Consider the following 22,089-nt stretch of genomic DNA (forward strand, 5'->3'; position numbering starts at 1 on the left):
TCTGGGATGGGGCCCAGGCAAAAGTATTTTACAAAAAGCATTCCAGGTGTTTCAGATGTGCAGCCAAGATGGAACACTACTGATTTAGAGGTAAGACAGTGCTTTTAAAGTGCTCTAAAGAAGTGCAATACGTAGAATTTTTTTATAGTCCACATTAATTTGAAAAGACTTCTAAATGGGTTCTGAAATATATACATTCAGAGATTTTTTAAACTCTAAAAATGATAATTAAATAAATGAAAATTAAAACAAGAGCGAGGTGCCATTTTCCCCCACCAACAAAAATTTAAAAGATTGATGATATCCAGTGATGAAGAGAGTATGTGGAAACGGTAATGCTGATAAAACAGACACAAGAGTGAAAATTGATGCCCGTTTCCCGGAGGGCATTTTAGCAACGTCAGTATCTTCAAGTCTTGTTTCAATTGTGTAGCAATTTCACAGCTAGGAATTTATTTGCAAATTTCATCAAGATGTAGGTTTCAGAATAATCATTGTAATTTTTTTTGTAGTAGTGGCAAACTGGAGAAAAACAAAGTATTCATCATTCAGGGGACCAATTAGGTAAATTTTGACACATTAGTAAGATGGAATACTTTGGAGACATTTAAAAGAAGTGCTCCCTGTATATATGCTGATCCCGAAAGATGTCCAAGTTATATCATTAGGTACAAAAAAAAAAAAAAAAAAAGGTGCAGAAAATTATGTAGAGTATGAACTCTTTTGTGTAAATTTAAATAAATGTAATTTTAAACAAAATGCTCACAGATGCATGTTTTTTTTTCCCAGAAGGAAATGTGGTTATCTTTAGGAAATTGAACTTTAAGAGAAGTGCAAAACTTTTGTCTTTCCGTCGTATCCCTCTATACAGTTTGAATTTCCTGACCAATTTCCATCTATGTGCGCATATATTATGTATAACCGGAGTTATCTTGATGATGAGATAATGTTCCATCTTTTCTTTAACATAAACTTTTTAAAGTGAGGAGACCAGGAATATTTTTTTAAGTAGAAAAATTGGATGAAAGCAGGAGTAACTTGGAATACAAATTACATGTCTTAAGGTCTATGCGACTGCTGACGTTGGGCCACGTGTTTGGCCTAGCCTTGCTAACAGCCAAAACATAAAGGGAACACCACCAATTAATTACATGATTCATAATGTAAGAATGAAAATGCATCTGTAGGGGAAGCCCAGCAATTCATGAGACTTGAGCACAGCTTTTAGATGGAGCTTCAAAAAGAAAATACTCTATGCAATATAAGAAAAAGCATCCATAACGGTTAGCTTTGAAAAGGTTAGAATTTTTTACCCATTTTACAAAAGAAAAAACAATAACAGAGGATCATTTACTGGCTCTTTCTGTTGAGATAGTATTGTTTTTAGCTGCAACAAATGATTCCTCTTCAGCTAATGTTGCTGCTGATCACAGATGCATGGGTAATGAAGAGCTGCAGTGCCAGACTGCCACCTTACTGACCAAGAAGCCAGGTACCTTTACTGCTATCCTCCCAGAAAACGGATCTCCTTTGTTCTCTTACAGACCAATCTCCTACATACTGGTGAATCTGAGGTCATGTGGCTATGTTACAACTGCAAAGAAACTTGGGAAAACAGGACAGGTCTCATAATATGGTATAAGTCCACCAGTATGGGGGCCACATAGTCACAAGATGCAAGTTGGCCAGAAAAAGGACAAATGCCCATCAAGATTCCAAAGCAGATCCAGGATAAGGGTCCAACACCACTCTGTATCTGTGCTTGTGCTTTGCATTATACCTATTGTTTTGTTATCAGAAAGTTACACTACGTCTTTACTCTAATATCTTTGCCAGCTCCAATACAGACCATGCAAATATGTAAACCAATATGAGCTATATATAGCCTTCTTCCCTTAGCTCCAGATTCTTCTGACAAGACTTTAAACAAAAACTGTAATTAAAAGTCAGTGCATAATAAAAACCTGGAAACAGCTCAAATACCTTTAACCAAGGAATGGAGAAATAAACCATAGTACAATATAGAGTGGTATTCGGGAATGAGCTACCAATACGTGCATTGACATAGACGAACCTCAAAAACATTATTCTAAGAGAAATAAGCCAGACTCAAAAGGCTGCCTACTGTATGATTCCTTTTATACGACATTCTCACAGAGGCAAACCTAGAAGGTTAGAAAACAGAGTGGTGGCTGTGAGGGGCTGAGTTTGGGCGAAGAGACATGGAGGAACTTGGGAGATGACAGAACTGTTCTATATCTTGATTGTTATGGTAGTTACATGACTGTAACACTCTCAGAACCGTACACCTAAAAGGGTAAATTTTATTGGATGTAAATTATACTTTAATTTTCAAAAAAAAAAAAAAATCGTGGATAATACCTTTCCAACAAGTATTTACTGATCACCTGCTAATGCCAGATACGCTTAACTGACCATATATTTGAGCATACGAATCCTAATGTATATAATGTGTGGGAAATCATCTAAATTACTCTACCAATTCTTTAAATTTGATTTACAGCCAAAACAATGCATGAAGGACTTTGGCAGTGATGGGAAATGGCGGCAAGTAGTTTCTTTAATCCATAACTGACAAACTACTGAAGTCTGGTGTAAAGACATATTGCAGCCAATGGATTTGACACTCCCTGAGCACCGATTTAGAAAATCATTTTTAGGTGATAATTGGCTGTGTGAAACTCACATTTTGGCGCAAGGAGGCTTAGAATTTCTGGTGGAAAGAATTGGGAAACGAAAATGGTGAGGGAAGTTAGGGAAGCCTGAAACAGTGAGGTAGAAAGCAGACCACGGGTCCAGGAGGACTGGAGATCTTGCTAGCCTGACTTCTAACTAGGTCAAGGTCATTTTGGCTTTCTGGACTCCGTTTCCTTATCTATAAAATGAGTGAACTGAAAAAGTGGGGAGAGCACAATGCAGAGCTCTTCTACTGATCACCTCTATGACCTTGGACAAGTCAGCTGGCCTCTCCGGGTTTTAGTTCTTTACTAAATGAGAGATTTAACGATTACACAACAATGTGAATACCACTGAACTGTACACTTGAAAATAGTTATAATGGTAACTTTTATGTTATATACATTTTACTACAATAAAAAATATTTTTTTAATTAACAAAGAGATTTAGACAAAATGATCTTTTGGGTAATGTAGTTTCATCTTTCCTTTTATCTTCTTGGGATAAAATCCAAATTCCTTAACAAAGCCACCCACAGATACTGGGCAAATATTTTTTGTGGAGCTCCTGTCTACAGTAACACCCAAAATCAGCTTGTCAGCACCATCCTGGCAGCTCGATCTCATGTGATTCCCATAAAAAATACTGTATCTGCCAGCAGAGGAATCTGCTTGCCAGACTGCCATTTTGGAACCAGGGCCTGGCCCTGGGTCCCCAAGACAACACCATGGTATGAGTCCTAGGGCATCTGGTTGTCCCCACACATGGGGTAGAAGATTCGGAGCACTCTGAAGAGAGAAACAGTGTCCATGCAGGACTCAGTCTGGGCTCTGGGCGCCCACCCAAATGGCACTGTCATACCCAACTGGTCCCAAACACCAGAGGAGGACTTAGAAAAATTGAAAGAAGGTCCTCCAAAGCACAGGCCCCCTGAAGCATAGGCCCCCTGAAGCATAGGCCCAAACTGGGCAAGGGAATTGGAGTAGGAGTGGGGGTGTTTAAGGAGTTTGCCCATGACTAAGGGTGGTGCTTCTTCATCTGGTTTATAAACTCTGATCTGTCTCAAATGTGCCAAGGTGTCTCCCACCCTTGGCCTCCGACACGCACATGTAGTTTCTTTACTTGGAATACAAGTTTCTCCCCCTGCCCCAACCCTCATTACCCCATTTACTTAACTAATCCCCATTCATCTGGGAGGTCTTAGAAGACAGTTTCTCCTAGAAGTCTATTCCGATCCCTGGATCTGGATTACTGACCCTGATGGGCTGTTTTACAGATAGATCTAGAATCTTAGAATCTCTCTTCTCTTTTTCCTTTCCAAATCAAGTCACCAGAATCTCTCTTCTCTTTTTCTTTTCCAAATCAATTCACAGAATATTAAAACTAAAAGATAACAGAATCCCTCAGGAAAAGAATACAAATTCTAAATATGCTTTTTTCTTTCTAGAGACTGGAGAGGAATGAAGCCACTCTGCATTGAGTTCTCAGGGGAGAAGCCTACATCCAGAAGAGAGAAGGTCGATATCGTCCCATGCCCAAGCTATCTTAAGCTTGTTCCTTGTGGTCTTGTACAGCTTTCACTCATTCATTAATTCATTAATCCATCCATCCTTTATTCAATAATTCAACAAACATTATGGCTTCCTACTGTATTCATGGCACTGTTAGATCAGGGCAGGGAGGGGGAGATGCTGGAAGTCAAATAAGATTTGGTTCTTTCGAGATGCTCATAGTATATTGAACATAACTCACTCTGGGATGCAGTTAATGATGATGTGCCGAGGACCCTTGGAGAATCCTGCAGATGTGTCTGGAAGCTTTCTTGACAGTTTGCCATGGTACAGTGAATGCGTCATTTATGAGCACATGAATTCAGAAAACCATTGTTAGGAGAGCATGATGCTTCAAGGTTTAGACCATGCCATTGCCCTGGGAGCTGAAGGGAGCATGAAGCATAGGATGTTCTGCTTTCTTACATTTGATTCTAAGACTGTTTCTATGCTTTCTACTTTGTGGCATTTCCTATAAGTGAACAGAAGCCTAAATGAGAAGCAAAGTATTATAATAGGAGGTTTTCACTGTCAAGCACCATGAGTAGACAAGACACTTAAAAGAAAGAAGTAATGACAAGGTCATGTCTACAGGATTTGATCACAAAAAACAAACAAACAAAAAAAACAAAAAACAAAAACCTCTTAATGTGCCCCTCTAAGGACATGGGTCAAGGAGGGGGTGTGGTGACCTCTGATATCTACTCTACCCTTTGAAACAGCTCAACAGTTAAAGGAGAGAAACCTTACCCACAGAGGTGCTGAGAAAACAAGGTTGAGAGGCTTTGCTGAAAAACCTACTGACTAATGTCTCATTCTATAATTGATTTTTGGACTGCAAAGAGAAGGAAGTTTCTCCTCATATTTGTTCCAAATTTCCCTAAAAGAAGAGTTCTAAAGCATTTGTTCCATAACTGATGTTTCTACCTCTGTCCCCATGTAAAATAACCAAGAGAGAGCCACAGGCTGCCCGGCGTTTTCTCAGTGCCACTGCCTGGGGGTGACCTATTTTGAGTCCATAACTCCTTTCAAAATGGGATGAAAGTTATGGGCCTCCTCTTCAGAAAAATGCACATAAGCCCATACACACAAAACTTTCCACACAATTTCAGTGGATTCAGAGACCCATTTGAAACCTATCCATGCGCTCTAGGGAGTCTGTGCTCCAGGAAATATTCAAAATGTAATTTGTTGAGAAAAAAGAGTTTTAGCTTTAGCCGCATTGATTCATGAGTCTCCAGAAATATTGGACAGTGGTTCTCAGGCCAGAGGTTTGTGGGTAGGTCCCAAGGGAGAGGTGAAGTCAGTAACTATAGAAATGGGCACAATGGCAGTCTCTAACTCTGAGACAGTGACACTATTCCTTCTAGTTAGGGTCACCAGATAAAATCCTCGATAACCAGTTAAATTTGAATTTCAGATAAAAGACATAAATTTTTAGGTTCAGTATATCCCATGCAATACTTGGGATATAGTCTTAGGCCACTTGGGCTGCTCTAACAGAACATCATAGACTGGGTGACTTAAACAGCATAAATTTATTTCTCACAGTTCTGGAGGCTGAAAATCCAAGACCAAGACACCAGCAGATGCAGTGTCTGATGAGGGCCCACTTCATGGTTTATAGATGGATATCTTCTTATTGTAACCTCACACAGCAAAAGGGTCAGGGAAGCTCTCTGGGGTCTCTTTTATGAGGGCATCAATCCTTTATGAGGGCTTCACCCTCAAGACCTAATCACCTCCACAGCCCCCACCTCCTAATACCATCACTTTGGTCATTAGGTTTTAACATATACATTTCAGGGCAAAACAAACATTCAGTCCATAGGTGATATACTAAAACTTATTTATTATGTGTCCGAAATTCAAATTTAACTGGGTGTTCTCTATTTTGATTTGCTAAATCTGGCAACCCAACTCTCAGTTCTACTTTGGCAAGATTCCCCATCTTGGATTTGTTGTGCCTCTGTTCTCTGTGTGTTTCTTTTGACGATGATATATCTTCTCTCTTATCTCTAGATGTACTTTAGTTGATTCAGCACTGACGAGAACTTAATGATGATTGTTTGTTATTGTCACTCTCAACAGTACAAGGATAGTGAAACTGTGTGTGCCTGTGTATGTGCATGTGTGAGAACGAGAAAGAGCAAGAGAAGTGATGAATCATTCAGAAAGAAGTTTGAGAATTACTATTTTGAGATACGCATGACTATTAGAAAATGAAATCTAACCTCCAGTGACTGCAGAAAGAGATAATAGTATAACTAGGACCTAATTAAGATTGACAAGTGGCTTCTTATGGCCAAAGAAGAAAAATTCTTTGAGGTTTGTAGAGTGTCACTAATTCCTTGCCAATGAGAATTAACTCTTCTTGAAAATAGGTGGTTTGGAAGAACTGCCAGCTGTTAATGCCAATATCCCTCCTCTTTTTGTTCTTTAGAAACCCTGAGATCTGATTTTCGTCAAGACAGCAATGCATCTGGCTAAAACACACATTTTCGAGCATCTTTTGTAGCTATAGTAGTCATGTGACAAGCTCTGGCCAATGAGGCATGATGAAAGATTGTTAGACATTTCTGAGAAATAGGAGCTGATATAAGTGCTGCCTTTTCCTCCTTGTTGCTTCTCTCTTGTCCTTACCGAGAATGCAGATCTGAGGCCAGCGGTGGAACAGTCATCTTGAGATCGTGAAACAATCATGAGCATGAAAGGCACATTCTTAGAATAGCAGATCGGAAAGGAAAAAGGAGTCTGGAACATTGACAGCTGTGGTGTGCCTTGGGCTGTAACAGCCTGAATCCCCTTCAGGTTTGAAGTCTTTGATCCCCACTACTGAGACAATAGATAGCTGATGTCCCTCAACTGGCAGCCCTCTCTGGGAATTGCCCTCAGCTGAAGACAGACACTCTACCCCAGGTCTTACCCCTTCCAGGTTGGCAGCCTGCATCCAAAGACTGGTTGCCGAGAGGGCATAAAGGCCTTCTCCCTTGCCCCAACATAGAAAAACTCTGAGGGGGCAGCTTCAGAGCTTCCCATGTGAACACACCACAGCCCAACTTCTTCCTCTTGCTAATCCTGCTGCCTTTCCTTACCCCACAGGTGTTAATCCTAAGAACACTTCTTAATAAACTGCTTGCATGTAGGCTCCATTACAATTTGCTTTCCAGAAGAACCTGACCTGCAACAATGATCTTGCATAGCCACTCCACCAGCCTACCTCTGGACATCTTGTTACATGAAAAGGTTATCTGAAGCCACAGCAGCTGTATTTCTCATATATCCAGTCCAAAGCAATGACTGTCAAGAACAGAGGGATATTTTATATCTTGAATTATGGACTTAAAAGTCTGAATGAAGGATTGATTCCCAAGACTTAGCGTGAGTTGCCGAAGGCAAACGTAATATAAGTGAAACTTATGGATTGACAAGGAAAGATCAATTCCTACCTGATTTCTGTTTTGGAATATAAGGATATTCCATTATCCTTATATTCCAAAAATAAGGAAAATAAGGAAAAGCCATTCCCTAAAGCTACAAGAAAAGGCAGGGCCTTGACATTTCTCACCAGAAGACTAATGAAGGATGAACTCCAAAGAGACTTGGCCAGATTGAAACACAAATATTGACTCTACAAAAGCTGGCAACCCCTTCAATGAAAATGGATGAAGGCACAGGAAGAGATGGTCAGCATGGCTCAGAGTAAACAATTCCAGCACTGAAGATTTAATGTTCAAATGTGCATTTATATTGCTATTGACAAACTCCTAACTCCTCAGACATCATTAGTTCTAGAAAACTTGATAACTAGAGATGTTAAGTCAAGTTTTCATTGTTAGTGCCAAAAAAAATAAAACCTCACAAAATTAAAAAGCAAACAAAACATATCTCTTCGAAGTAGTGTTTTGGGTTTCTTTGGATAGATACCCAGAGGTGGGATTATTGGGTTCTTCTTTGTCTCTTGTTATAGCCTTTGTTTTAAAGTCTATTTTTTTTCTGGTATTGCTAACCAAGCTTTTCGTTTGTTTCCATTTTTATGAAATATCTTTTTCTATCCCTTTACTTTCAGTCTGTTTGTGTCTTTTGATCTGAAGTGAGTCTCTTGTAGGCAGAGTTATATAAATATTTACTCACCACGTTGTACACTTGAAACTAATATAATATTGTATGCCAACTGTATTTGAAAAATAAAAAAATTTTTAAAAGGGAAAAGCAAACAGAATGAACAAACAATAATTCCTGGAAATAAATAAAAAGTAAAAATGAAAGCAAATAATTTCTCTTTTTTCTTCCCAGTGAATGGAATATGAGGTTAAGTACACCTTTGATCATCATAAAATTTGAAGAGAATACATTCTAGGTGAAATCAACAGTGAATTCAGATCTCTGTAGATGACAGAAAACTTAATGATGATTAATTGAAATTGGTATTCTTCTTAGTATCTCACTTAGATGCATTACACCTATGTGGTTTACGGTGAAGCCAGAAAATCTAAATCAGAAAAACGCTAAGACAATCCCGAGGGCTTAATCCTCACCCAGGGCCCTTACGTCATTACTAGTAGATTATTGCTTTCTCTTTCTGAGTTTTAAAATTAGTACAATTGACTCTTCGAATAAGACAGTAATTGACGTGAAAATGAGGAATATGTACTTGGTCCATACTGCTTTTCGACTGCAAAGATCTTTCCTAAAGTAATTTAAATCCAATGATTTTTCACACGTTTGCTTGTCCTGAGACTGGGGCAATGACAGGAGAAATATATCTGTCATATCATGAAAGCCCTAATAAAAGGGATTCAAGTTTTAATTTGTGCCCCTGGAATTTCTAATATAGCTTTTCTTTCACACTTGTCTGCTTTATGCAGACCTGTACTAAAATTGGGAATGGCCACATTTGGCACAACGATTGCAGCCCTTTAATTTAATATAGTTCTATAATAAAATAGTACAAGTCACATTATACTCGGGCTAATGGATTGATCTAGAGACCTCCAAGGATCATTGAGGAGCAGGGAGAAAAGATGTTGCTGTGAAGGTGAATGTTTGTGGAATTCTCTAGTGTTCCAAAGCGTGGGGCATCTTTCCTTCCTAGAATGTGTGGCCTCCTTTCTTGCTTAGTAGTAGAGTCCAGATTTTATTCATGGCAACAATGTGCCCTGCTTAAAAACTACACTTCCTAGCTTGCCTTGCACCTAACAGTGATCACATGACACAGTTCTGAGAAGAAGTTTAGGAGATTTTAGGATGGAGTATGTCTGTGGCCCATATCTGATTCGCAGATATGTTTTGCTTGGCCTGTAGGAATTTCTTTGAAAAAAACTGGATGAATTTTAATAAAAACTCAAATATCTAAATTCTTTAAAAATAATGACATGATCCATCTCGCATTCTCATGTTGCAGTAATAGGTTGCAACTCAGTAACGACACAGTCCCCACTTCTTTCTATTGTCTTATTGTCTACAACAGGGGTTTCCCACCCCTGGGGCAGTGAACTAGTACCAGTCGTGGCCTGTTAGGGACCAGGCTGCACAGCAGGAGGTGAGCAGCAGGCTAGCAAGGGAAGCTTCATCTGTATTTGTAGCCACTCCCCAGTGCTAGCATCACCGCATCAGCTTCACCTCAGATCATCAGGCTTTAGATTCTTAAAGGAGCACCAGACCCTGGTGCCAAAAAGGTTGGGGACTGCTGGTCTACAGTGCTCCTTTCTTTACCTGCCTCACCCTGAAAGTATCTGTTTCATATACCTTGCCTTAAACCCTAGTCTGTGTTTCCTTCACTCTTTTTCCCTTCTGTGTCTTATGCTATGTTTTATCCTGTGCCTTAGCCTGGGTGACAGATATGTCTCAAAACTCAGTTATCAGGAATGCCTAAATTACCATGCCCAGGGAGGGATTTATCAAAGCTGGAGCATGTGTGAGTAAATGAATGGGATTATTATTCACTCACTTTAATATTTTTAGTTACTGGTCCCAAGCTTGGATCATAGGCCATATATCTTTTCTATTTTTTTTTAAATTTATTTTTCAATTGCAGATGACATACAATATTATATTAATTTCAGGTATACAACATAGTGATTAGATATTTATATACCTTATAAAGTGATCACCCTAATAAGTCTGCTTCCCATGTGGCACCATACATAGTTATTATAATGTGATACTTTATAGCCCCATGGCTATTCTCACTGACTTTGTACTTTTTAATCACTTTCACGTTTTATACAGGCCATATGTCAGAGTGAAGTGGACCACAAGAAGTCTAAGGGTCTTAGATTGCTCATCTGATCTTAAGAGTTAGAACTGCATTACAAGGCAAAACTCAAGGAGTATTTACTATATTATGTTACCAAAGGCAGCATTAGGGGACACGTGATAGGAAGATAAGTGGTCCTACTTTCTGTGAACCACAAAAAGCTAACAATTTATGGTTTTATCATTCATCTACTTGACAAAATATATTTTGATTATCTTTATTTTTCTTACATAATTCTCAAGGGTTATGAGTACCACAAATTATATCCACTGAATGAAGTAGTACTTTCTTCATCATCCTCCCTAAGCTCAAGTTTCAAAGGACCCTCTGCATTCCAAGATTTCAGAATTATCATCTTATCTGTACTGCTCCTGATACTAGAGACCTTGATTGTCCCACGTATTAGCTTTTACCATTCTGAAAGGAAAAACTCTCCTGCCTTTTTTCCTTTGGCTTTATAAGGCAACCTTCTTCCAGTGGAACTCTTGCTTTCCATCAGCCTAGCTGCCCTTCCTGACACTTTTTCCAGGGCCATCGTCGCTTTCTTTAATTATAGTGACCAGAGGTGCAACGAAGTTTTATTAGAAAGAAAAAATATATACTTATTTTGAATAATAGTCAACAATGGGCTGATCACTTGAGCTATAGTGCCACACTGGATTGGCATCCTGGAATGATGTTACTCTTTTGGTCAACCAATTGTAGAGAGCAATTCCTTTTGTACACAGGTTTTGCAGTGTTTACTAATTACATTTTGTTATATTGTTTTTGAGTTTGTCATTTAAGGACACAGTTCAGTGATTCTAAAGTATGGTCCTTAGGCAATATCACCTAGGAGCTTGTTAAAAATGTACATTCTCAGCCTTCCCCCAAGACCTACTGAATCAGTCTCTAAGGGCAAAAGCCCCACCAATTTTGTTTATAAGTGTTCCAGGTGATTCCAGTGCACACTCAAGTGTGAGACATAGTTTTTTGTAAGTAAATGAGATACAATAATAGAAAAACTCATAGGAAAGGAAGTTTCTACTTAGAATTAGAAAAATTGGACTGTAAAGGAATGAAATATCAGGAGTATCTTTTGCTTTCTTGCATGTTAGGATTTCGGCTACTGGTACAATCACTGGCAATGTGTACAAGGTGTCGGTTGCTCATATGTGAACCAACACTATCTAGATTCGATGATGGTATTAAAATTAGCAAGAGGAAAGGAAGAAATGTGAGAATGGAAAAAAGAATTTAATCTGAGAGGAATTTAAATACTCGTACATGCACATATTAGTAGAAAGAACACAGAGCCTGGAAAGAAAAATAAACGTAAAGGAATATTAGTGATAGACCCTACGAATAGTTAATGGAGTTCTCCAGTTCAGAGCAGAATCAGCAGAGATGCCCACAGAAGTAAAGGGAGGATTCTGAGAATGAATGTTTTCATTCATTTAATTAATGATTATTGAGTGCCTACTCTACACCAGGCATCATTCTAGAGGCCACTGTTCTTGTCCAATGAAGAATAAGATGGAAATATTCCCTGCATTCACAGAACTTAGTCTAGTGGAGTAGTGAATCACTGAAAAGCCAATTATAATACAGTGTGATAGAAGCCAATATAGGGGAATGTGCAAGGTTGCTGTGGGAGCTCAGAGGAGAAGGTGCTGAACCCAGACTTGGGAGATGGGGGTCTTGGTAATGGCCATTACGATGTTTAAAGCAGAGATGAAATGTAGGAGCAAACTGAAGGAAATTAGTAAAGTATTTCTCTAAAGCTCATTTCTGAGGTGGGAAGCATTATTCTCAGTTTGGGGTTTAATAGAAAATGTGTGTGCTGATGATATATGACAGAGGGGAGAGATCTTGGATTATGGAAATCAAAATCCTTGGCAGAAGCACAGAACTGGGTCCAGAGCCCTCTCTGAAACCACTTCTAACCTTAGGAAACATAGGCAATGATAACATTGGAGAGAGGGCTCAAGCCAACAGAAAATGATTTTTTAAAAATCTTTGAAAGTAGAAGGTTTGACTATTCCCCTGAATCGGAGAATATAGCTTTAGCTACTCCGAGATCCTCTCAGGATAAATTATAGCCATAAGGGCTCCTGAGCATGAATAGTTATAAGAATATATGAGGGCCAAGTCCTTGGGTCCCTTGGTGGTAGAAACTTTTGTCAGAGGACTGTTGCTGATATAGTAGGAGATCACTGATGGAATTCTAGTCAGAGCCCAGTACAGAAAAAAAAAAAAAAAAAAGGAAGGGAGACACACAGCCTGAAATTTATTTATTTTTTATTTTATTAAATATATTGGGATGACATTGGTTAACAAAATTTATTTTATTTTATTTTTTTGGTTTTTATATGTTTATTTATTTACTTAAATGAATTTTAAAATAAGTAACGTTTGCTAAATGCTTACTATGTGCCAGGCTTTCAGTTTGTCTTAAACCTGTAACTTTAGGTATAATTGGTCAAAAAATTCACAATTGGTTATTGTCAAGAGACATAAGAAACAATAGAAAAAATATGGCCACACGTAATTCCTATCAAGTCTAGTCAAATAGCCATTTCATTAAGTTATTTTAAGTCAGGCGAAGTCATGGAGCCTATAACTGAGGTTAAAAATTGTTGTATATTTAAACAAAAGTAATCTTTGGGATTACTTTTTTTCAGGTTTCTTCTGAATCCTTTACATGAATGGGCAACGGCTACACATTTGTCACCCATCTGAGTCAGCAGATTCTCCATCTCTAATTCCTTATGGTTTGTCCACACTGATTTGTTCAAAGTATCCTAAGTACATGGTCACTGTTACAATCAAGTAATTCTAACTAGTCTATTTTTGTGGATATCATAGCAAAGAAAGTCTCTATACTATTTTATCAGTATATAAATTTTCGGCAAATAATTCAGCCTGTGAAAAATGCCCCTTTCCATTCTTGAGCAAATTCTTTATCCCACCAAGATCAAAGGATTCTACTTATTCTTTGAGTGACTTTCTCCCTTCGACATGTTAAAATAATCTCTTTTTTTGGTTTCAGGTACACTTGCAAGGTGCTCTTCAAAGTGATTTTGTTGTAGTTATTCTCTTTATGTATAATTAATTGTTTTTTCTTTTTTTATTTTCTTCACATGAACTCCTTTACCAATTTAGGGAAAATGTCCTCTTTTTTTCCTCCAATAATTTATATGGGTCTAGCAATTTTCTTTTTGCTCCTACCTCTAATGCTTGTTATTTTCATTTTTTGGCATATGTATTTTATGGAAAGCCAATAACAACAAAAAGGTATATAGGCTTTTCTTGTGGGTTTTTGACTTTTTACAGTTCCTCCTTTCAATTGTCTCCTAAATGAAGCCTATAGTTATCATATTCCTTTTTTTAAAATCTAGAGTGTGTGGGATGGGTTTCTTGGTTTTCCCCTGTCCTTTGAAGATGGAGAATTTAATTATGTTATTAATTTTTGCTTAGAAGCTCACCCGTAGCAATCTCCTGGGTGCATTTCTGATCCTGTTTAGTTTGAATGTTCCCTCTATTTTCCTTCCGTGTGCGATGCAGAAGTCGTCCTCAATTTATTAATATCCAGCCCACTGCTCGCCATCCCATCTCTCATCCTGATCGAGCAATTGGTTACTTTGTGTTTGTATGATTAAAGCCTTCTATTATTATTATCTGGACAAATTTTTTTAGGTTTCCCAGTTCCATTTAACATTTTCTGTCTCATCTTTTCACTTGGGTAATCTATAACACATATTTTTCTATATGGAGAAGTTTTAATGTGAATGTTTTTACAACTGAAAAGTTTTTATATGAAAAGTTAATAACACAAATATATCTTGTGAAGTTTATTCAACAAATATTCTTTGAGTACCTGTTATGTACCACTTCTAGCCACTGAGGATAAGCAGGGACCAGAATCTAATTTCATGTGCTTATATTCTACTGAGGGGTGGGGTAGGAAGACAACAAAGAAATAATTTGTCAGATGTCGATAAGAGCTAAAAAGAAGATGTAGATAATAGCTTAGAGCAGCCCTTCTCTACCAGTTCTACCAGAGGATTAAAATCTAATGCCCTAAAGTACCCTTTCAGACAATGAATTAACTTCTCTCCTGTACAGCTAGAATGATACCAGCTGTGTACCATCCCTGGGAAATGGGAGTAAATAGTCACTGAAATCATTTTCTCTAGAGCTTAATACTCTCATGGAACCATGGTTGAGAAAGTCTAGGTTAGAGAGGAACTGTGGGAGGGAGTGCTACTTTGAATTATTCGACCTGGGAAGGTCTCTTTGTCGAGTAGTCCTTTGAGCAAAGACATGAATTCAGTGAGTGAGGGAGAGCCCTGCAGATGCAAGATGTGAGTGGGGCAGAGTATTCCAGCCAGAGACAAGAGTGGGCTTGGTATATTTGAGGAACTGTTAAGAAGGCCAGCCATTGTGGCTGGAGCTGAGTTATTAAGAGACAGGGGAGTAGGGATAAAATCAGAGAAGTAGCTGGTGAGGGATGGAGATGGTGTGGTGAGACATGCCAGAGACATTTCAGCTCAAGTCAATTCGAGGTTAAATGAGCTCCAACTATGTGTCATAACTTGAGAATTTCAAAGATGAATGAATCATGGTCTCTGTCCTCATACAATTTATAGAATATATCACTTGACTTAGACTAAGTAAATATAGTGTGATAAATGCCATACCTTAATAATAAGCAAATGAGTGGCCATAGGTTGAGATCTTTCAGAAGCAGACTCTGAGCTAAGCATTCAGGTGCTAGTGATTTATAAAGGAAATGCTCCTAAGAGGAACTAATGAGGGACAGTGAGGGTGGGATCTCAAACAACAGACTCAGCCTGATCTATGGGGAGCTCTGTAGTATAAATTACACCACAGAGTTTGTCACACTTTGAGGCAAAGGAGCTGAGGTTTTGTACATGTACACCTGCTAGTCATTGGCTATGGGCTGCCCAACAGGGTGGTGTCACTCTCAGGCATTTTCAGTTCCATATAGGTGAGGTGGCTCCAGTGTCGAAGGTAATACTCTAAAGATTATAGCAAAGGGAATGGAAGCTGGGGATGAGTGCACAGAGCTGGTGAAAGGGATCTAAGGGAATCTTGATAGGCCACCAACAGTGTTCACCCCAGGGACATCAGAGCTTCTCAGACTGGGGCTTGAAACAGAGGCAGATGATGGTAAGCTTCCCTTGAGGAAACCATGCCTGTTTGCTTGGCTCTGTGTTCTTAGTATCTAGTCAAGTTCTTACTCACCATAGACATACCAGCGGAATTTCTGAGTGGGAACCAATACATGCATGAAAACCATCCCGGGCCCAGGGGTTAGTCTTGAGAAGTTCGAGGAATCATTTGGTGGAAGCCACGTGCCTCAATAGTACATCTTCATAGAAGATGCTAAGCTCTTCGGCATAGGAAAAGCAAGTTGGTAGGAATAAAATTCAGAACTCTGGGAAATATAATCATTAAAATGGTATATTAATTTGAGTGTGAGCAAGTGACAAGTAATACATCTGAGGGACAAAAAGTCAAAACTGCTTAGAGTATGATATGTTTTATTAAAAGTTACACAGGAAAAAAAAACCCAGCAAAAATAATCTCTTTAAACTTGGGAGAAAATATTTAGGTGGGTCAGCAGCTAGTTTTTGTGACTTGGTGTTGGACTGAGAAGGACATTTTATTATAAAGAACTTGCTTAAATGTAGTTAAGAATTAGCATAGGTGAGTGGCACTAGGATGTAGAGCTCTAAACCAGGGAGAGCCAAGAGGTTTCTCCCTGGGTGCCAATTCTGATTGGTTAAAGTGGGAAGCCAGTAACAATGTGCTGAGGAGTCTGAGGCCACATCCACATTCAGGAGAGTACTATTAGTAATAGCTATCATTTATTTAGTACTTCCTACATGCCAAACACTGCTTACGCACTTTATATTATTTAATTAACGATAAGTTCATTGACAACTGTTAGAGACAGGTCCTTGTATTGCCATTATTTCTATATTATAGATGAGAAAACTGTACAATCGTTTATCCAAAATCTTGTAAGGACCTGGATAATATTATCGAGGTTTACACAACTGGAAGTGGAGGAGCTGGGATTTGATCCTAGATGCTTCTCATAATCACTAGAATAGAGTTGAATTCCATGGTTGATTAGAAGAAGGGGGAATGGCATATCACACATTTGCCATCCTCAAATTCTGGTCTTTCCCCTACCTTTCAATCGTTCTCCTTTTCCTTTCACAGTAGTAAAATTAAACTGCTTTCTCTTCCCAGGTATTCCATGCCCTTGTGCTTTCGTAGGGGCTGTTGCTAGGCTTGGAACACCTTTTCTCTAGTCCTTTGCTGGCTAACTTACTAGTTTTTCGTAATTCATTTCAGACATCATTTTTTTTAGAAAGCCTTTCCCGATTTCATCAGAAACGGTGCTCCTTCTTTGTGCTTTCTTATAATGGTATGTGCCGTACTTGTAATATAATACTTTTTATTTTCAATTGTGATGGCTTATGTAACTTAAAATGAGCTAAAAGACAGGACTCATGTAGTGTTTTTATTGAATGAATGAGACCTGATTCCTCTCCTTATTTCTGCTCCAAACTACTTGTGTTCTAAAAGTTACCCAAGCCGAGATGAACCACATGGAATTTCCAGCTCTGCTTTTTCTTATGTCAGTTTAGAACTTCCAGACATTTTATTCAGTAAGAATTTTGCCCACTTACTTTATGTTTTATATTCTATGCATATAATATGGTATTTCCTTCCATAAACTATTCTCTCTCATTTGTGGCTAAGCTTGCTAAGTGTGTTATCTCCTTCTAAAAAATCAAATTGTTGGAAGGGGTACATGGGGGCTTTGATTGTATTAATAATGTTTTATTTCTTAAGTTGGGAGAGGTATAGTGGGGCATATAACATTTTTATATACACATGTTTAACATCTGAAATATATTTTAAAATATAAAAAGAATATTTCTCACTTTAGGAAGGACAGGCAATTATAACACTGGGGAGAGGGGTCAAGCCAAGAGAAATTTTTTTTTTTACCTTTGATAATATAATATAGGTAATATAAAGAATATAAACATCTTAAAAATGTCCAGTGTGTTAGGCTTTCTGTACACAGTTACACTAAATAGTGGAATAGGTACCAGTTATTAAAACACAGATACATAGATATAAAATGTTAACCTGGCTGGATTTATATGGCAAATAGAGACAAGAATCTTGGGTAATCTGTGGGTCTCATGAATGAAATCAATTAAGTTTAGGGAAGCTATTTATTGCTAGAGAGATAAAAACATAATTAACAATTATAAAGCAGTCTATGGGGCTTCTGGTTGTAATGGAAAGCAATGGGTGGTTTTCTGGAGACTTGGTGTTTTATATCTAATCTCTCCCTTTTCTTTTAAAATATACCTAAATCTTTTGCTAAGCAATTTCTGGCGGGGAATGGTTGGGGGAATTGCTTAAGCTAACTCATGATTTTTATCAGATACTACCTTATCCGTTTCCTGAAATTATAGAATAGCTGGGTTATATGTGAGGCAAAGCAGGATGAGAAACAAAATGAATGACAGCCTGGATGTTCTTTTTTCAAACTCTTATCCTCAAGCAGGAAGCTCATTATTTCCTGTTGCCTCTTTTTATGATAATGACATTCACAAAGAGAAAAATTAATGCTTTTTTTTCTAGTTAAAAATTAAAATTTTTAGCAAGGCCTCCGATAAAGGCCTAATATCCAAAATATACAAAGAACTCATGTGACTCAATAACAAAAACCAAACGATCCAATCAATAAATGGGCAGAGGACCTGAACAGACACTTCTCCCTAGAAGACATACAAATGGCCAACAAATATTTGAAAAGATGCTCAATATCACTAGCTATTAGGAAAATGCAAATCAAAACCACCATGAGATACCATCTCACACCTGTTAGAACAGCTATCATCAACAGAACAAGTAATAACAAATGTTGGAGAGGATGCAGAGAAAAAGGAATCTTCATACACTGCTGGTGAGACTGCAAACTGGTACAGCCACTATGGAAAGCAGGATGGAGGTTCCTCAAAAAACTAAGAATTGATCGATCATATAATTGATCCATCAATCCCTCTACTGGGTATACCCCAAAGACTTGAAAACTCATATCTGAAAAGATGTTTGCACACCGATGTTCATAGCAGCATTATTCACAGTGGCCAGGACATGGAAGCAACAGAAGTGTCCTACAATAGATGACTGGATAAAGAAGCCATGGTACATATATACAATGGAACATTACTCAGTCATAAGAAGAGATGAAATACGGCCATTTGCGACAACCTAGATGGACCTCGAGATAATCATGCTAAGCGAAATAAGCCAGGCTGAAAAAGTCGAAAATCACATGATATCACTTATATGTGGGATATAAAAGCAACAAATGAACAGGACAAACAGTGACTCAAGGACATGGACAATGGACTAGTGATTACCAGAGGGTAGGGGGTGGGGGGAGGAGGGAAGAGGTAGGACAAGGTAAAAGGGGGTCAAACATAGGGGGGATTAGGGAGGGCGAAATGGGTAAAGGGATCAAATATATGATAGCTAAAGGTAAATGGACTCTGGGTGGTAATCGCACAATAGAATATATAGATGTCAAATTATAATGTACACCTGAAAATTATATAATTGTATTAACCAATGTTACCCCAATAACCTAAAGAAAAGAAAAAGAATTAAAATTTTTCATATTAGTTAAATACCAGTGAAAATTGTCCTTATTTTACCCAGTAGCTGAAGCTACAAGTTTATAAGGTGAGAAAAATTTCTCCCCCATTCGAATGCTGTAAAATATATTTTTAAAAGTGTCAGAGCAGGAGGGAAGCTAGTTTGCAGGCTCACACATTGGGTTTCCATATTTCTGATGTGGCAAATAAAGTTGCTTTTAAGCAAGATAGCTATTGCTGGCCAGGTGTTCTGAGGGGATCTCACTAATTCAGTTCAAAACCAGGTCATACTCCACTACAGCAAATATCAATCCATAGTGATTCTCAGCAACAATAGCTTTCCAAGATTCAGACACCGATCACTTTATTTCACAAAGTAATAGAATTTGGTAAAACTCCAGTAAAGAGAATTGAGACTTTCTTCAAATTCTTTAAAATTGACTCAACTTTATTTAGCTAGCATGCAAAACTAAACTAATAGCACAGCTATTTTACATACGTGTTTATAGTATGTAGAAGTTCTGTATCAGGATGTACAACCTAGAGTCAAATTTAATCAGTATTAGCTTCGAAATTGTTACAGGAGAGAGACTAGAGAAGCTTTGGAGGGGGTGCTGGGAATCTGCATTTTAGCAGGTACTCCAAGTGATTCCATTGCATGCTTTGGGAAAAGCCTCAGAGAATAACTGAATAATGCTCGAGTAGAAACTGGCATTTAGTTAAGGAGGGCTTTAAACAAGGGAAGCTATCACCAGAGTTGATCAGTTTGGTATGGTTAACAAAAGGTAATAGGTTCTTTTTGAAATATTTATTTTATCAACTGGAATTAAACCTAGTTGTGGACCTGGCTTTTCAATTTGTTCCACTGAATAGTCTTTGGAATATTCATTATCTATGAATTATTTGTGGCCTTTCCTTTTTTAAAATCTTTTCTCACAAATTATGTGGACACATTCCTCTGTTCTCAGAGTCTTTATGTCATTAGTGATTTGTGCTGTAGAGTTTTTTCCTTGTTAAAGAATGAGTCCATCTATCTAGCAGCTTATGCAGGTATTCTCAAGCATAGTTGACTATAAATCACCTGTGGAACTTTTTAAACCTAAAGTTGCCAGGCTCCACTCCTCACCCCAATCAGAATTTCTAGGCATAGGACCCAAAAATCTATTTTCTTAAAAGTTTTACTGTGCAGCAAGGCTTGAGAAGCACTGGTTTAATGATAGCAAAAGAAAGTTTTTTGAGACTTTCGAACATAGTTTCCTTGGTTAGACATTTCTTTACTCCTGCAATAGCCAGAACCATTGTTGTGCTAGATTCAATGCGTTCCCTGAAACTCCAAATTTTGTGCTGTGGCATCTCTGATAGGGATGTAATGGACAGTGTCTGAAACTGCTAAGCAGGCTTTACTTCTGGGGCTGGTAAGGCAGAGAGGCCCAAGACACACTGACAAGGGTGAAGTTTTCTCTAAGCAGCAATTTGATCTTGATAAATAGTGAGAGAAAACTGCTTGAAGCAGTGTCATACCAACTGGTCTGAAGATGGGGGTGCAGGGAGGTTTTGAAGTTAGCACTTAGCTCTTTGGTACACTGCCGAGCTTTTAAGAGTTTGACTGTGCAGAATGACAAAGTTTCTCGCTTGCCAGTCTAAAAATGCTTAGGCTTAGGTCAAGTTTGAGAGATGGTGCTGGGCTTCCTGACTTCCAGACCCTGGAATTACTGACAGGAGGATATCCAGACAATTTTTAAGATCCCTAAAATAAGATATTTTACAAACTTTCTGGCTTATGCCTGAATTGTCCAAGATGCTGAGACCATTAGCTCTCTGCATGTTTTCCTATATGGTTTTTCCTGAGTTTGCCTGTGTAGTTCCACAACAGATTGTAAGTCTCCACAATGCAAAAACCACTTATGTTACTTCTCTAGCCAAGAGTATAAACCAGTGCCACTCGGACACACATGCCCCATACTTTAGGGTGACTTAATGTTTTCTAAGAGGAGCAAGCAGTCCCCACTTCTAGTTTCACTCTCTAACCACCAATTGGTACAGGTTTCTGCCCCATAGACTAAGAGCAGGTGACGTGAGAATTAAACACACGTATCTCGGCCAATGCCCAAACTATGTGTCGCCAGGACATCCCATGTTTAGTCAGTCACTGGAATGTTTTTCATCACTGGTGGAAGAAAAAGGTCTCGAAACTTTTAGATAACATGAAGCAGGAGCTATAACCATCATTTTCTGACAGGTACCCTTAAAATCTTGCTGCTCAAAGCGTGGTCCTCAGCCCAGGAGCTTCATCAACACCTCCTAGAGCTTGTTAGAAAGGCAGACTCTCTGGTCCCCATCTCTAACTGGATCAGAATCTGCCTTTTAACTGAGACACCCAGGTAATTCTTCATATTTAGAATTTGAGATATCAATTGATCAATCGAGCGACACAGAGCCCCGGAAAAGAGACTCAGCCCTTTGTGCTTGCCTCGCACCCGCTCCATTCGGTAGCAACCGAATCTCCAGAGACATCGGAGAGGGTGCTGCTGAGGGCAACTTGATGATTGGCTGGTCTGACCATGTGACTGGCTCTGGGCCTCCCGCGCTACCGGATTGGCTCTTGCGGACGCTGACGGACAGGGCCGGGGCGGGCTAAAGCCTGGTCGGAGGGGCGCGCGCGGGGGCGTGAAGGCGCGAGAACGCGAGTGCGCGTGCGGCGGGGCTTTCTCCCTAGCCGTCGGAGGGAGCTGGAGCGCTTCTCCCGAGGTAAGCGCCGCCGCGGGGTGGCCCCCAGCCTGTCCACCGCTGGATGCAAGCGAGTGGGGTGGGTCGGGCTGGTCGGGCCGGGAGAGGTCTGGGGTCTGCCTGCTCGAGGAGTCCCTCTTCGGGGAGAATGCA

The 22,089-nt window shown here is 38.9% G+C and overlaps 1 protein-coding gene across 11 annotated transcripts in view; it reads left to right on the top strand.

Annotated features, from left to right (window-relative positions):
• Positions 1-22,089, top strand: part of TMEM108 (transmembrane protein 108) — a 482,840-nt gene that overhangs the window by 183,787 nt on the left and 276,964 nt on the right. For 6 of the 11 annotated variants that reach the window (XM_039837153.1, XM_039837152.1, XM_039837148.1 and 3 more), the window contains one exon: positions 4,146-4,215. The gene's annotated coding sequence lies outside the window, so the exon portion shown is untranslated. Of the gene's footprint in view, positions 1-4,145; positions 4,216-21,883; positions 21,958-22,089 lie in introns of those variants that run through there. The other 5 variants (XM_039837156.1, XM_039837155.1, XM_039837157.1 and 2 more) reach the window with 3 other exon arrangements.

The sequence above is a fragment of the Pteropus medius genome, unplaced genomic scaffold, assembly GCF_902729225.1.
Source record: "Pteropus medius unplaced genomic scaffold, Ma_sr-lr_union100, whole genome shotgun sequence".
NCBI lineage: Eukaryota > Metazoa > Chordata > Mammalia > Chiroptera > Pteropodidae > Pteropus > Pteropus medius.